A 17603-nucleotide genomic window follows, 5' to 3' on the forward strand; every position below is an offset into this window, starting at 1 on the left:
ACAGAGCTGTGACGAGACGCGCATTAAGCCCGGAGGAAAAGGGAGGGTGAGCAAAAGAATGCTGACCTCTGAGAAGAGCCGAACAGCAGAGCTTCAGAAGGCCGTGGAGCAAAGGAAAGACAACATAAATAGACTCTGATCTGACGTGGAAGGAAAAGACTCTGAGGTTTTTGCCCTCAGTAAGAGCTTAAGGCATCAGAGCAGAAACTGAGCATGGCTCCGGAGGAGCTGGCTGCTAATGGAACTCATCAGTCAGATGTGGAGTTTCACGTACAGGACTTGAAATCAGGCGGAAGCTTGCTGGAGCAGGAGGTCGTCAGTAAACCCTGAAAGAGCTACAGAAGCAAAAGGGTCAAGTTACAAGGAGAAGATGCAGGCAGCTGCAACAACGGATGAAAACAGACCCTAAGAGGAGGGGAGGACCCTAGGCCATGCTTCAGGCCGCTGGTTTACCTAAACTACAGAACAGGAAGGTGATGAACACAAACATACACCAACACACGAACACACACTTCTGCATGCGCCTACTTAGAATGAAGAGAAACACACACATGAACACTTATGCACTCGTTGAGGGAGTGAAAACTGATACATACCCATGCACTAAAATCAAAATGTTGATTTAATTTACTAAGAAGTGACACACAATGCTCCAGCTGCTGCAATGAAGAATGCTTTACTGACAAAGGCTCAATGCTGCACACAACAAAGTCAAATATAGAATATGCTATAATAATAAGCCCAGAGGGCATTTGTGTGGTCTGGGGAGCAGAGTCCAGAGCGGTTTGGTTATGAAAACGATGCCTGTGCGAGATATCTGGGGCTTAAGGCCTCGACTTAATTGTTTACTGTACACTAAAAAGAAAAGAAAACACTCTGAGCAGTGGTGCAGAGTGAAAACGAGGAATTAACAGTGTGAGTCTTATTTCAGAGCGCCACGTCATTGTGATGGAGATTTAATAAAGGAGGAACACACGGACAAAGAAGAAGAGAAGGGGGGACAGCCCTTGAGCACGATTGCCTGAGGCATTAAAGTTCTGTACTAAATTCTGGTTTCCAGTGTGAGAAAAGTCACGCAGTGCCAGTAGTAGAGCTAGGTTGAGTGATGATTCTAAATTACTGTAAGTAAATCATCGTACACCGTTCAAGTTTCATGATAACGGGGATCTAGACTGTGTTGAACCCTAGGCAATTTGAACAGGTAAAATTCGAGTGACCAAGTAGCAGTTGAATAAAAGTCATTGAATAAGTGTGGAAATAAACTGGCAGAATTAAGAGAATTAAAACATTTCAAGAGCTCAAATTACTTAATGGTTCAATGTTGTTTCACGAACGCAAAACATATAGGTTTAGGAATATGAAAAGGTTGAGGTGGTGTTGATTTGACTCTGTGTAGGTTTAGGTGGGTATTTTTATTGATGGGAAGAATATTCAGTGACAAGTCTCAAGACCCGGGCGTCTGCATTTTGTTTTTGTTATTTTTCATTTTATTTTGTTTTATATTTTGAACAGTGCACTGATTTTTGTTTGTGAATCTTTTCTTTAAGCAGATCTGCACATCGGAAATTACAAGCATTACACGTCGGCGAGAAAATTGTTGTAAGTGAGTTTCTCCGCATTGAAATGGGTTCTGGAGGAAACACTTGTGGGGACAATTAGAAACGAGAGTCCCTGTTTAAAAAAGGATTCAGCGAGGTAATCCAAATTCAAGTTCTTGTTTTCTTTTTGAGATGACGTCATTTTGCTGAGTGTGGAAACTAAATGCGACGACAGGTTTCACTATCAGCAAAGAATGGATGAATGGATGAAAGACTGGGAATAAAAACAAACGGACTGACTGGTAAAAGATGACAAGACTTGACCATGACTCAAGGTTAACCACCTCCACCTAGATAGGATAAAAGGGTGGATGAATTTATGTGTGTTTCTTTTTACAGGAGTAGAAGGATGACAAAATATTCGAGGATGAGTGAACCTGTAAATGCCATTTTTGTGTCTTGTGTTGCTTACAGAGGTAACTGCGCAGCGTTACCATTTACATTTTCTTCCCTACAGGGTTACAGTTTTAATGTTTTTCTATTACAGGATTTCTGGGCGGATGTGTGAAGAAACGGTGTTTATGGGTTAGGAGTTGGGGATGCTATTACACTGTATTCTGGTGAGAGTGTTGGGGGAGACACACCCTGTCTTGAAAACTGTGATTCTTTTACAGGAAATGTTTTTATAGCACCTATGGAATGAGGATGGCTGACTACGGTCAATGTGCTGCTAATGTTTGCTTTGCTTTGGTGAGAGGGGTGCAGTAGAAAACAGACAAGTGACATGAAAACAAGTAATAATAACAAATAACAAATTTGGGGACAGTTTGACCTAGAGCCCACTAACTGGCCATTAGGGGCTCTCTCTCTCTTGGAATAACATTGCCCAAAGGGTGAATAAAGCAAATTGTGGCAATAATAGTGATTTAATGATTGGAGAAATCCTGAACATGATACTTGTCTGTTGTGCTGAATCGTTTATTACTCTTATGATTTGCAGGTGGTTGTAAATAAGCTGTTTACTTTAACAGGTTTGCTTTCTAGCTGAATTGCAAAATACAACTAGAACGATTAATTGAGACTAATCGCAACTAACCGGAAACTGAGGAGGTTCTATATAAGGAAGAATTAAAACAGGTATAAAGTGCATTTGATCTTTAATTGCAGGTGGGACCATGAAGATTTTTTGGTACAGATTGCAGGTTGTTGCTCATTATTGAAGTGTGCTCATAAAGGTAAAAGCTATATAGGGGGTCTATCATTTGGTCTGTGTTTTAATAATTTAGGTATGGCAAAATTAAAGGTTTCTAGACAATTTAGGGAACGAGTGAGAAGCATAATTAGATGATCAGAAACTGAGTACTACACTCAAGTTAGAATTAAGAATGCCCAATTTGTTTGAGGTCTGTTGTTCATTTTTATACACACATTGCAAATGTGCTTATAAGGAGCTGGCACTTAGTCTGTGAAGGTCAAAAGCTTCATCCGACAACGGATCGGATTGATATATTGGAGCTATTGACTTCACGTGCAGAGTGTTAAGTGCATGCACGCTTACACACATAAGCATGGCATAGGATTGGAATAAACAAAGTCAACAACATTAGGTTAGGAGAGCCAGCGCAGGAGAGCTGTTGGCTTTCTGTCTCTTGCAGAGAAGGGAACAGACACCAGACGGGGACACGGAGATATGGGGACCCTTCACAGCAACTGGGGTCAAGTGTCATGGCCTTGGGGCTCCTTGATAAGATGGATCCCATAACCACAGCGATAACCAGGAAGGGGTTGGCGAAACCTAGGAACACCAGAGACCAACGTGGTTCGAGAGGCTTTTGGCAAAAAGGGGGACACGGCGGTGACAACGGACAACAAACACACAGATTTGTGTAGCGACTGAAGGGTGGTCTAACCCCGGAAGTCGAAGAAAGAAGAATCCGAGGGCGTTTCTTCACTCCAAGAGGAGGTGGTAAAGGGGCCTGAAGCGTGTCAGGCTGAAACTCGAGTCCGAAGCTAAAAGAACAGCTGGGTTGTGGGAAAATTGGAAAACAACGGAGGCGTTGGGATTGATAAGTGTCATAACGTGTTTGTTTGGTTTGGAAATACATCCTGGTGTGAGTTGGGCTGGCAAGCCAGCCCAAAGAGGAGGAATGTGACCAGGAGATATTTTATTTTGTATTCTTATGATCACAGTTATAATCAGAAGTATCAATCATTAATCATTTACCATTGTTGAACCAGTTGACAGAATAATCTTTGAACCATATCTATGTTAACATTAATCTACACAGATTATCAGTACTTTAATCAGTCTATTGTTGTTCGGTACTATTCATGTTATTTGCTTAAAGCTGTTTCACAGTTCTGTAATCACTCAGAAGCCTGTGGGTCTTGCTGGACCCTGCCTTGGTTCTATGTTCAGTTCTGCACGTACACAGGCCTTGAAAGTACATGCACGCTCTTATATAACACATGCATGTGTACACACACACTTAGTAAGAATAGGAGGGTTGTCTGAGGACAGTTTTCTGATAGATATACTTTCACAATAGACACGAATAGATATACACACCACACACTGGTTTTCTCTGAGTGCTGGGCTGAGTGGAAACATCTGGAGGCCTTATAAGGAGAACTTGTGGAGTGAGGGGAACTTCCTGAGATCTGAGAACTGACTGATACTTATCATGGGACTTGACGTCATCATTGTAATAAAAGCCTTGTGAGATGCTTGTTCGGGGGAGATCGGCTCTAAAAGGCTTGTGATGCTCATCTTCCCCATATGTACATATGTATAATAAAATCACTATTCTGACATCTACTGAGACCATGCAGTCGTTTGTCTCTTCCTCAAATTCGAACCCTGACACTTCTTATTGATAATTGGAGACCCATCTGTCTGCTCAATGATGACTATGAGATTAAGGCTTTAGTACTTGCTAACAGAATGAAAGAGTTCTTGGACACAATTATCGATGAGACACAATCAGGCTTTATGAGAAACAGACACCTTTCTAAGAACATGAGACTGGTTTTAGATCTACTTGATTACTCTGATTTGGTATCTGACTATAGCTTCATTCTCTTCCTGGATTTTTAAAAGGCTTTTGATACAATTGAACATCAATTTATTTTCCACTCTTTGGAAAAATTTGGCATTTTTCTGTAAAGCTATCAAAACCTTGTACACGAATGGCAATAGCTCAATTAAAATGATTAAGACTCCACCCCGAGATTTGACCTGTTATACAAGGAATCAGCACAGCTGATAAGGAGCTCATCATCAGCCAGCTAGCTGATGACACCACACTCTTCTTGAAGAATGCAAATCAAATCCGTCCAGCCCTTAGTGTTATTAGTGATTTCTCTGAGGCATGTTAATACTTTTAGCTATTTTATATCCATAAATCAATGGCGTGTCCAGCGGGGTGGCCAGTCTGGTTGGGGGGGTGGCCTGGGGGGGCACAGGCCACCCCCCCAACCAGACTGGCCACCCCAGGTGCCACCCCAAAGGTAAAACAATAAAATTCAATCAAATATCAAATGTCCGATTATGTTTTCACGGTGAAGCTCAGATATCCGAGTGTAAGTGAATGCAGCATCGGCTTCTGCGCTATGCGCATCACGTTAGCAAAGGTAGGCGAGCCAAGCACGAAGGACAACACTGCAGGAAACAATTTTTCGGTGAAAGAAAATGAGGACAGAATAAATGTCCCGGTAAGTAATATTAAGTTTGTTGAGTTTAGTAAACTTCGGTGAAATTAGAATCCCAAGGAAAAAATAACACTTAAAGAATTTTTGCAGCCGTCGAATATTTCAGACAGTATGCTACTGAGGGCAGCTAACATAAGAGTTATGAGTTATAAGATGCAGGTCGATGTGTAAAAATAACTCCGTTGTTTGGTGGTGGCTATGGCGGGGCTTCCACAGAGGCCAGCAGGTGGATGAGGGAAGGAGAGGCAGGAGGAGAGACTCGAGGCAGCCGCCAGTCCGAGTGTCAGGTGAACTGAACTTCAGGTAAGAAGTTATGACCTGCAGTCTATCTGGGTCAGATATAAACTAAGTTTAGGTGGAGTTTATTTTCGTTGTGCTGACTTTACCCTCAGTTGCAATAACTCGTACTGCGTTCTAGCCAGCTTGATGGAGTTTTTATACAGCTGGGTGGGTGCTATGATGTTATTGATAGTGAACTTTATTTTATTCATGCCAACGGCTCCTTAAAAAAATGGAATGGTCCCTCATTCAGAGAAAATATTACACGTTTCGTATTGAGCTGAGAAGAGGCGCAGTTTGTCCCGGACTTTAGCTAGAATGGAAAAAGACACAAAGCTGGAGTTATTCTGTCTTTACGCTGCACAGCTGCCTCTTCTTCTCCCATTCTCTCTCCTCTCTCTCCTGCTGCTACTTCAATCATGAAACTGATCAATGATCAGCTGATCGGCTTTTCTCTCTCATTTATTTATCGCCCACTTTGCTGGGTGATGTCGGTTTGTATATGTGGTGAGAGGGAAACATGCAGATGAAACCAGGAGATGTCCTTACTGAATCATCAGAGCTGAACAGGTGATGGAGAAACAGGTTTACCTTTTAGGTCACATGAATGAGTTGAAGGGAAGTTATGAACTGTTTCTGAGAGACAAACAACACCAGGATCCTTTTTTATGTAGCTGACAGCTGGTAACTGTGCAGGGGCGGGTCTAGCAAAGTGTTGCCAGGGGGCCAGGTAGGGCATTAACAGGGAGAGGGGGGCACAAAGAAATACTTTTCTTTCTTATTCTCATTTAAAATATCTAGCTTTTATTAAATAATTATCTAAATCTTACAACCAAAGTTTTTATCTGACGTAAAATGTATAGAAATCATACATATACCAACAAGACTGTACATCACTGTCACCACAGCGTTTGTTTTCATTCAAAGGCTTTATGGCTCTAATACCTGGTGGGCCGGTCTCTAGTCAAAATGCCCGATTTTCTGTACCGGTCCAGTCCTGCAGGTTAATACTGGCAGTGTCACCGTGCCAGCTGACTGTATTTCATCATCAGCCAGTGTTGTTCTTTATCAATATTACCAAAGTTTACCATAAGGCAGCATAGAAAGTATTTACTTGCTTTCAGGTTTCATTCAAATGTTAGTCTTTTCATTTGTTTCCCCACTTTTTCCCTGTTTCAAAATCAAACACCAGTTTGTGAGAAGATTATCTTCTTTTTTTAATAGGCAGATAAAGTTTTGCATTGGCATTGGCTAATTTGTCAATTGTTTGCTACAAATGTTCGTATTTTAATATTAAAAAATGTTTTTGCCCAAAACATATGTGCAGTATATGTCAGTAAAAATACTATGCAAATATTGCTGTCCTTGAATGCTGAGTAAACACTGACAAAGCACTGATTGTATCTCTTGTACTTTATCAACGCACTATCTAAAAACTTTGCACCGGAGTGGTTAAAATCTCATTCTAATAAGAGTTAAAAGCGCATTCGGTTATTAGGTTTATAGGATTATTGAATTATGGTTAATGGTTGGTAGAATTTTTTTTAAACATTATCTGCCAATTACATCTGCCACCCTTCTCCAAATCTGTGCCCCTACCTGGCCCCCCCAACAAAAATTTTCTAGACACGCCACTGCCATAAATGTAAGTTTATTAATAAAACACCATATTTCTGCCGTTTTATAAGGATATGAATTGTACATACAATCAATTTCAGACTCAACCAACAAAAAGCCTCTCAGAACAATATTTATATTGTAACAGTTGCTATTGTAATGCAGTGTATCACCACATGGCGGCGCCTCCTGTCTCACGACTGGTGTCACCCCCTTTTTGTTCTTCTTCGAACTCCTCCTGTAATGGATGCTCCCGTGTGTACGCGGACTAGTGTGCTCTTTAGTAATGTGTGGTAGAGGTAGCACTTTTATTTTTGATATTGTAAATAAATGAGTACTTTTTGGAAAGTCAGAAGCTGTTGCTCATTCGCTATCCACCTGCACACCTCCGCGGCTGGCTTCATCTCCACTGCACGTTACAACTGGCGCCCGAACTTTTTCCCCTTGGACTTCAGACGATTTTTGCATCCCGCCGAGGATTCTTCTCTTCTAGCACGTGAACTGTCTCGGAAATCCCCCCAGTTTTGCGGACACTCGGACGTTTTCTCCAGCCATGGCCGCAGCCTCAGCTCAGGTGGGACCCGACTAATTTCTGGATACCGTGGTGTGCCGCTGCTCCGCTTGGGAGAAAGAGAGAAGCTGACTCCGCGACGCGAATGGACTCCGTGGATTTGTTATTTGTTGTTGGTTTCGTCTTCTAAGGATTAATTCTTCTGTGGAGAGCCTGGACATGAACATTTCTGCTGGCTTTTCATTCCCCTTTCCCTCTGCTGAGACTGACTGTAGCACATGTAAGTGATAGCTTGGCCGACTACAACCGTTGGTGCTGGTCTTCGGCTCAGTATAACGAAACGACTTAAAACTAATCTTGCATTGAGCTCTAGTGTTGCAGACATGCTATTGTAATAACATGGTTCTGATCACTCCAGTCTAATTTCAGTTGTTGGGCGAAATTTTATTTGTGGTTTTTCTAAATTTAATCTTGAACGCATTTTTGCAGTTTTGTCTTTCTAGTCTGACCTAACTGACTCTTTTACTGCTATATCAATAACTGCGCTGTGCCCTGGAGCGGCTTAATTTTTTTGAAATCGCAATGGCACACTGCCCAGACGACTCTGACTCAGACATGGAACTTACCTCGTTACCTATGATAGGTTTGTAGCTTGAACCCATCCGCTGGAACGTTGGAGACAATATAATTACACTGCAAAGCAAGACACAAGTAGGCAAGCTTCTTCATGTTTCTCGTGCACGGGAGAAAACCGGACAAAGCGCCGTCCCTTCGCTTGACCCCAGTTGCTCTCGTCCGTTCTCCCGTACCACTGTTCTTTTATTGAGGTTACATGAATATGCATAAGTTCATTAACATATGACTTCTACATACAAACAAAGAGTACCGTGTGTGTGTGTGTGTGTGTGTGTGTGTGTGTGTGTGTGTGTGTGTGTGTGTGTGTGTGTGTGTGTGTGTGTGGGGTCAAGATGTGACCCTGTGAAGACTCTGGTGCTAGCTGGTGCCAGGACGTCTGGGTCCATCTAACAAAAGGCTCTTATACTTAAACAGATATACGTGTGCTTGCTATACCATAAATCAAAGATAAACTCTCCTAGGGAGTATGTGATTTATACCAAGGATACTGAATAGAGGAATGTATGCACCCCCCTCTACACAGAGTTAATACAGACCTCTTTTAGGATGAGATATCCTTTCAATCTACCAATGATTATATACTTCTAAGCATATATGAGTAAATGTTTCTAAGCATAAATGACAATCAACAATACAAAATCTAACATTCCCCCCTTATTGACGTTTATGCTTGAAAAGTCCCCAGTTACGAATACCTCATGTCTGACAGTTTCAATGCAAACATTGTTATATTCAGCATATGTCAAATCACCCTAAATTACTGAAAAAATACACAGTTTAACAAATGTATTAGCGGTTATCCCATTCCTCATTGAGCTCATCTCATGGCAAACTGCATCCTACAAACAAACAAAGAAATTGTTAATTTAATAGTGAAAATAAGAAAGTAACATTTTCAAAACCATCTCAGCTTGGTGGTGTTTTCTCCAGGTGTGCAAATCACATGTCTCTCTGCAGAGTGGTTTGAGTTCTGCAGGGCGTCATGAATGTCTCTTCCAGTTGTTTCCATCACTTTCCATAGGACCAGAGTCCAAATGTATGTAGAATAAACATTCAAACATACTAGTTAGTTTTGTTGTTTGTCAACATGGGTCTCAGCTATTTCCAAAGCTGCAGACCTCTCAGCACTCTAGTTTTATGGCCTCTACCAACCCCCATCACCTCATTCAAGCCTTCGTCCTGTGAGGGGGATATTTATGACTCCTTCATTGTCCACGCTCTGCAGAGAAACACCTCTGTGGAAAGGGTGCAGGTGTCCATTATCTTACTGCTGTTGTGATCCCAGCAGTCTTCAGGGTATCATCGTATTCACAGTACAGTGGCACAGCATTAGGTGATGTTCATAGGAAACTGCTGTCATCACCACCATAGCTTCTGGTTCCTGTGCTTTTCACAGAATCATGATGTCATCCTCGAACTCCTTCTGCGCTGTCGATGGAGCCTGGCACGCTCCCGTCATCCCTCGAGTTTTCCTGTCCCTACGCTGCTGAAGATGATCTCTGATCCTCCTGAAGTCTCTCTCCTGGCCTCAGCTCCCATCCTGTGGACGATCCTCTCAGGCACTCCTTCTCGTCATGGATAGTCCTGATTTTGGGCCTGCTGGATCTGTCTCAAAACACTCAGCTTCTCTGCCTTCCTCCTGGTTCAGCTGATTCAGCCATCACGCCTCGCACTTGGTTGCCCTAGAGTTGATCAGAGGCTGGAGGTTGAAGTGCGAGCTTACCCTACGGGGGCTCAATCAGCACTCCCCCCTCACCACCGAAACAACCAAGTGTGAGATTTCTCTATTGTGCTGTCTTGAGGGTGCTGGGGTTTCCTGGGACCTCGACCTCTTTGCAGTGGCTCTGATAAATCCAGGAGGGTCTCTCCGCTATTTTGCAGGCAGTTTCATGGTCCTTGCTGTGGCTCCAAGGTCTGATCTCATGATGGGCCCCAACCAGCTTGACCTTTGACCTCAACCACTGCCTGGGCTATGCCTGGAATGTTTCTCGCTTCTCACTGCTGCACCTGTATTTCAGAAAGACTTCTATTTGGAGAGCATGTCAACAATCATCAAACCACATTCTTTAGTTCAGTGAACTTCACTAATAGGCCATCAAAGCCTCATCTTAACATGGATGCACCACTTGCATAGATTTAATACTTGTAAATAAACAGCTAATCACACAAATCACTGCAACAATAATAGTAAACATTGTTTAATGTTAATTCTGGACCCCACCTCTTGACGCATGGACAACCATGCGTCAACTCACCAAACCAGGATCCCTGTCTTAAAAACTGGCTCCACCAGGAGCCTGCATACAATAAAATCAACTTCACTCTTATAAACAATATATCAGAAGAGTAATAAGCATTCAACATCAGCAAGACAAGTGTCATGTGCAGGTTTTCTCAAATCGGGAAACTACAATTATTTCCCTAATTTGCCTCAGACATGGATCATCCCATGTGCTCAGTTAACATTAATGTAATCGGTGACTTCTCTTAAGCAAATTCACTCCACTCATATATTACTATGGGCTCAAAGTGGCCAGCTAAGAGCCCATATTCAACTTTCCCAGAAACACCGTAACCTCATATTTGTTTTACTCATGTCACTTGTCCGCTTCTGCCGAATCCTCCACAGCATTCTCAAAGAAACAAACATTAGCAATACACATTGACTGTGGTCAGACGGAGGTCAGACACAGGTCAACAGGTTCCAGAGGTGCCATAAAAACACCATAAAGGTAGCCAACCCTAGCTGTGGAAAGAATGACAGTCACATATAAACCCAGAAATCCTGTAGTAGGAAAACATTAACTAATCCTCTTATAAATCACATGATCAAACACATGATTAATCATCTGCTGTAAAAAGAAATGTAAATGTTAGCGCTGCGCAGGTGTGTACACTTTCTCACAGTAATGTCTGTGAGCAACACAAGTTAGTGGATGACACACACATAGTAAATTCACAGACAGAAAAGATGGCATTTAAAAGATTAAATCGTCATGCAACTGCGAATGTTGCTGTCATCTTTCTGCTCCTGTAACAAAAAACACATAAATTCATCCACCCTTTTGTCCTGTCTAGGTGGAGGTTAACCTTGAGTCGTGGTCATGTCCTGTCGGCTTTTACCAGTCAGTCAGTTTGTTCTTTATTTCCATTCATTCATTCATTCTTTGCTGATAGTGGAACCTGTCGTCGCATTTAGTTTCCACTTCCAGCAAAATGACGTCATTTCAAAAAGAAAAAGAACTTCTAGATCGGATTACCTTGCTGAATCCGGTTTAGGCTGGGACATTCATTTAATAATTGTCCCAAATAAGTGGCTTTCTCCTGAGCCCATTTTAATGTGGAGAAAACTCACTTGTAAGGCTTTCTCGACAGGTCGTATAGCACTTTTAATTTCTGACGTGCAGATCTGCTTAAAGAAAAGAAATAGACAAACAAAATCAGTGCCTGTTCAAAAGATAAAAATGAAAAATAACAGAGATTATCAAACAAAACTTTCAGTGCACTGTGAAAGTATCAAAATAAAAAGGCCTTGTTAAGTCATGACACAAACTCCTCATCTCAGGAGGGTAAATCATACCATTAGCATGGTTCATCATACCATCATACTAATCGGCAGGCTCGACTTCACAACAGAAGAAAAATCATCAGCTAGATTCACTCCAAGCCAACCATCAGCTGCACAACACACACATAAGCCTAATGTGTCTTATTAGCTATGAGTTTAATCACCAGGTCTGTGCTCTTCACTCATTTAGGCCACAGATCTATTTTATTCAATTTTCCTTTTCCCTTCATCATAAAACATGTGACATGCTGTCATGCACTTCATAAAAAAAGTTTGTTCTGACGTATTCAGAGTTGTATATCTAGATACAGAATTCACTCGCACATCAAAGCAGGAAACTCAGTGTTTTAGAGTCTCCACTCAACACAACAACTCCAACACATCTCATTCACTCGTGCTAGAATTCAGTCACCTTTCATTAATCTAAGAACCGATCAACTAATTTGCATATCAGCTATTAACCCACTAAGTTGACAGGACAACAGGAAAGCATGTTCAAAATAGTATCACAAAAGACAATTCCCCTCATACAGTAAATCACTTATGCTGCATTAATCAAGCAGGAAGCTTCTCCCAATTTACCATTTTAACACTAAATTTATTGTCTGATCACTGGTTAGTCAAACCAGGATCTTTTTCCCCCCACAAAGGTTAAATTGTTGTCCTGCAACCTAGAGAGTCAATTTTTTTTTCTTTAGGATAAATTCAGTATTTGATAACAAGTGTCTGCTAAATTGACACTATTTTAACACTGATGAAAGATAACAAGCTAATTTTCATTGGATGGGTGTTTGTGTTATTAGGCAGGTCTAATGCATGTCTGTGGAGCTGCATCTCCAGCAGAGCATGTTCTTAAAGCTGCCTTTCCTACACACTTCTCTGCTATTATTTAATCATTTCTTAATTAATGTGCTATGAGTCTTCATGAGTCATTTTGTGTTTGGAATTGTTAGTAGGGTTAATGCATGTTCTGCTTGTTTGTGTGATTTTGTATGTTTCTATTTGTTTCAGACTCTGTCTCAATTTTCCAACTTAAACAGTCAGTTTTCTTTTCCCCAGGTTTGCTAACCCAAATTTTGATTTCCCACATTTAATAACAGCATTCCTCTGTGTTTCCACTTACTCTCACTCTGTTGTCCTCTCACTCTCTTGTCCTCTCCCACTTTCAACAGTCCACAGCCGGCAGTTCTCCTTCAGCTTTGTCCTGTGTTCCACTGTCTCTTCTTGCCATTTTACTCCACAGGTGGCAAATGTCAAACTCCAACAGTCTCCTCAGTTCTCCTCAAAAGTTTTCTTCACATGCATAGTGAAGTTGCAGCTTGTTGGAAACACAGTGCCATTCATCCGATCAGTCAGGATGATGGGTTTGCTCTTCTTCTCTGGTGCTGTTTGTCCACATTGCTGCTGCTCGCTGGGACTTTTTGTTCAGGACTTTGCTGCTGTCTCTTTATCTGCCATGTTATTGCTTTGGAGCTGCATTCCTTGTCTTCAGGGAGGTGTGAGCTTGCTTGTGAGGTTGAGAAACACATGGTGCTGTAAATAAGTCAGCCAGAAACTTGGCCTGAACGTTTCCAATGATGTTAAACTATAACTTTCTTCCGACCGCTGCATGTGGAAAATTGATTCAGGTCTGCTTTTCACCTGAAAGTGACAAACTAAGACATTTTCATTATCATCATCACTGCTTAATCAACACATCTCTCTCTCTCTCTCTGTGTTTGTGTGAACAATCCTTTCTTAAAAGCAGAAAATGACATTGTAGTTGTTTTTCGGCTGATCAACACAAAACCTTTTTCCTATGATTATTTTTCTTCGTCTACAATGTAATTTGTCTCTTTTTCACTCTTTTTTTCCCCTTTACAATAGCTTGTGATCCGCAAAATCACTGTTCTCACTCACAATCAGAGGCAATTACTTTTGCACAGTGCACAAAAACACTGTGATGTCAGACACATTCACACTCACTTTGTCATCTGCATAAATAAATCATATGGCTGGAGATATGTGCCATGGTGATCCATAGGCATGATCACACGTTTATTTAATTATTTTCAACCCAACAAAACAAATAAACAAAAACATGATGCTGATGCTATGAACACTCCACACACATGAGTCAAGATGCAGGAAAACTGCTCATGGAAACGCTGCACACTCCAGTTATCATATGTCTGTGAAGGTTCTCAGTCATCCAGGTCATCGTAGTCAAAGGAGCTTGCAAAGAAAAGCGTCTGGACTTCTTTAAGTTGCTTGAAGACGTTTCACCTCTCATCCGAGAAGCTTCTTCAGTTCTAAGGTCAAATGGTGGAGAGTCCCAGATATAAACCTAGTGGGAGTGACCCCGTGACCCCCACAGAGGGACAAAAGGACCCCCTGATGATCCTCTAATCACCTGAGCCAAGGTGTGAAATTGGGTGTGGGACCCAATCAGCCAGAGTTTCGTGTGTGTTAACACACACCCAGGAGTTGTTTGCTCAAACACTCTAAGAAATATCTGTGCTGTTAACACAGTTTCATGGTTCAAGAGACACTCTTTAAAGCCTCGTGCTTTGGCACAAACAGCTGGCTTTTCTTTCTCCCTCTTTTCAATGGCTTCCATCGTCAGCACTACATCAACGAAGAGGCCATCATCTGGTTTTCCAAAATGTCCAAAGATTTTCTGGAGGGCATCATGCTTGGCCCACCACCGTGTCTCACCTATTGGACTGAGGCGTCTGTGTCTTGTGTTTTCGGTTTGTTTCTCCCACAGATTAACCTTGTGATGGGACTCCTTGATGAACACAGCTATGTCATTAAGTAAATTAAAGAGTGATCCACTTTCAATGACACTTTGTGTTGTGTCAGCAATCACAAGATTAAGTATGTGTGCATAGCACCACACATGCACATGAGTTGGAGACTGGGCAGTCATAAGTGCTGAAAAGCCTTTGTACTGGCCCTGCATATTTGAAGCACCATCTGTTGCATTCCCAATGCACATGGCCTTGTCTAGATTCAGATGCTCTAAAACTCCAGAAAGCAAGTTTACAAAGTACTGCCCCGTGGATGCTTCGCACCTCACTATGGAGACAAGCCTCTCCTGCACAGACTCAGTAACATACCTGATGATTACTGAACACTGATCATAACCTGTGATGTCTTGGGTTGTGTCTAGCTGAACAGAAAACATCCCAGCTTTCTGGACATCACTGGCGATGCTCTCTTGAAGGAGATGGCCAAGTGCATCAATCACTGAGTTGACAGTTGTTTTGGAGAGTAGGGTGATGAGAGATCCTCTACCTCTTGATCCACTGGTCTGATGCAACTTCTTGCTTTTTTTCAATGCAGTCATTCAAATGTTCTCCAAGGCACATATCATACTTGCCTAATAACACAATTAGTTCCAGAAAGTTACCATGATCGATGGTGTTATCACCTAAGGTGTATGCAGCCTCATTCTCCACATGCCTATAGCTGAGTCCCCTCTTCCCAAGTACTTTGATCACATCCACTATACGCTCTAAAACTTGCCGTCTCTTTTTCACTTGTGCTCTGTGAGCTGACAACTGACTGCCAGCAAACGAGCTCCTGATGTTGCCTTTTGAGCACCTTAAGAAAAAAGCTTCAGCACAGGTCTGGTGTGTATTTCTCTTTTCATGCTCCTCTGTGCGCAGATGTATATGTCGCCAGTCACTCATGCCTGTTATAAATGTGCTGGTGTCAGTCAGCCTTGCAAATGCCAGACACACAAAGCAGAACAATAAATGGCGTTCTTTGCAATAAGTAAGCCACTTCCTGTTGGTGCCATCTTTACAGCTGAACACCCTCATCACAACTGCACTGCTACTGTTCTGCTGTGGGTGGTAATCTAAGAAGGCCTGTAATATGGCAGGTTCAGGGCGAGCAAAGTAATCGATGCCCTGGCTCTCTCTCTCTTGCTCTTCCATCTCTCTCTCCTGCTCTTTTATTTCTCTCTCTTGCTTGCTCTCTCTCTCTTCCTTTTCCTAAATCCCTCGTTTTGCACAGTCCCTGACGTGCTCTCCGTTGTTGTTTCCCTGCTAATTTTAGCATCACACGGCACAGCTTCTGTATCACGTGGTATAAGGCTCCGCCCTTGTCATTTGTTGAGCAGGAAGAGTGAGCACTTGTTTTCATGCAGAGTACGTCCCGGATCAAAATGTGAAGTTTTACAAATCACCACTTCTTTAGTGAATATCATTTCAGTCTCAGACAATCTCGTTTCTCTTACAGAGGTTGAATGCACCTTCTGCGGATGGCGGTACCACACAGTGTGCGTGGACTTCCCCTGCACAGAAGGCAACTACAAATGCTGTGAATGCTAAATAAACAGAAACAAATGATCCCTGTTGTCTTTGCTTGATGATTGGTTTGAGTCTTGACAATCCACATTGCTGGCGTTGCATCTTTCAATGCCAGCAATGGCAGGTATCAGTGCTCAAACCTTTTGTGTTTGTTTCCAACAAGTTGCCCACCTCGGGAAACAAAAATGTGTTCTTTTACTTGTCAGATGAACATATGAGACACTTTGACTCTTCAGTGCAGTGTGGAGCCTAACAAAGATCTGTTTTGTGTCCCAGCTGATCAGCAGGAGGAGGAGAGTCTGACGGAGCAGCAGAGGAACATTTTCAGCTACTTGGACTCAGCTCAGCCACTACAGAGGAAACAATGAGCTCAACACAGAAGGTGACAGACAGAGCAGGACCATATGACCAAAGATATTTATCACCATATACATTTGAACATTTGCCATAACGATGTAGCTGACGATAGAATTGACACCAGACAAAATACTTTCCAGCTGCACAACTTTATTAAAAAGCCATCAATGTATTTTCACTGAAACAAGCAGCTGTTGTTTATGTGGATTAAAGTTATATAAAAATGTAACAGTGCAAATGCAAATTCCTCGCTGACAGTTTAACCAAAAGGCGTTTCCAGTGGAAACTGGCCGACACATCCTGAGCATAACCATGTATAATATCCACTAAACTTCAGAAGAGGTTATACAGTCGTGGCCAAAAGGTTTGAGAATTGCATAAATATTGGAACCTGGAGAAGTTGCTGCTTAAGTTTTTATAATAGCATTTTGCCTGCACTCCAGAATGTTATGAGGAGTGATCAGATGAACTGCATCGTCCTTCTTTGCCATGAAAACGAACTTAATCCCCAAAAAGCCTTACCACTGCATTTCATTGCTGTCATCAAAGGACCTGCTGAGACCATTTCAGTGATCGTCTTCTTAACTCAGGTGAGAATGTTGGCGAGCACGAGGCTGGAGATCATCATGGCTGTATCCCGATTCAGGTTCTGCAGCTTTAAAGTCCTCAAGGGCCGCGGACTCAAAGACCGCTAAGGCCGAAGTGCGAGGCTCGTAGGCTCGTGAAATGGGACGTCTAGCCTCCGTCGCGCTGCCCAGGTTGCCTAGCAACCATGATACTAACAGCTGGAAACGTTTCATACAGCTTTGTTTGACAGAAATGAAGGAGAACATATTTAGTTCATTTGTTTCTACATGAGCTCTGTGTGATTTGATGAGTATCTGAGGCTGAGACCACAGGACTGTGAAACATGATTGTTGGGCTTCATTTCTGTGCTGAACAGTCGTTTAAGATTAGCTGTAAATAACAATTAGCTGATGTTGTTCATGAGACTAAAGTCATCTCACTGTGGTAATGTAAATATAATATGGCCAATATTATAGTTATTATATTAATCACTTCACTCACAGACAAGTATCTGTGAC

The 17603-nt window shown here is 42.0% G+C and overlaps 1 protein-coding gene and 1 long non-coding RNA gene across 7 annotated transcripts in view; both read left to right on the forward strand.

The window, feature by feature from the left end:
• The window catches only part of LOC146640658 (uncharacterized), a 55095-nt gene that overhangs the window by 29275 nt on the left and 8217 nt on the right, over nucleotides 1-17603 (forward strand). The gene's annotated exons all lie outside the window — the stretch shown is intronic.
• On the forward strand, nucleotides 14629-17579 carry LOC146640659 (uncharacterized). The gene is made up of 2 exons (XR_014910001.1): nucleotides 14629-15999; nucleotides 16091-17579. It is a non-coding gene; the product is annotated as an uncharacterized LOC146640659 (long non-coding RNA).

This window comes from Rhamphochromis longiceps, unplaced genomic scaffold (genome assembly GCF_057381845.1).
Source record: "Rhamphochromis longiceps isolate RC_006_pf unplaced genomic scaffold, R_longiceps_female_GT1.1 unmapped_scaffold_4, whole genome shotgun sequence".
Taxonomy (NCBI): Eukaryota; Metazoa; Chordata; class Actinopteri; order Cichliformes; family Cichlidae; genus Rhamphochromis; species Rhamphochromis longiceps.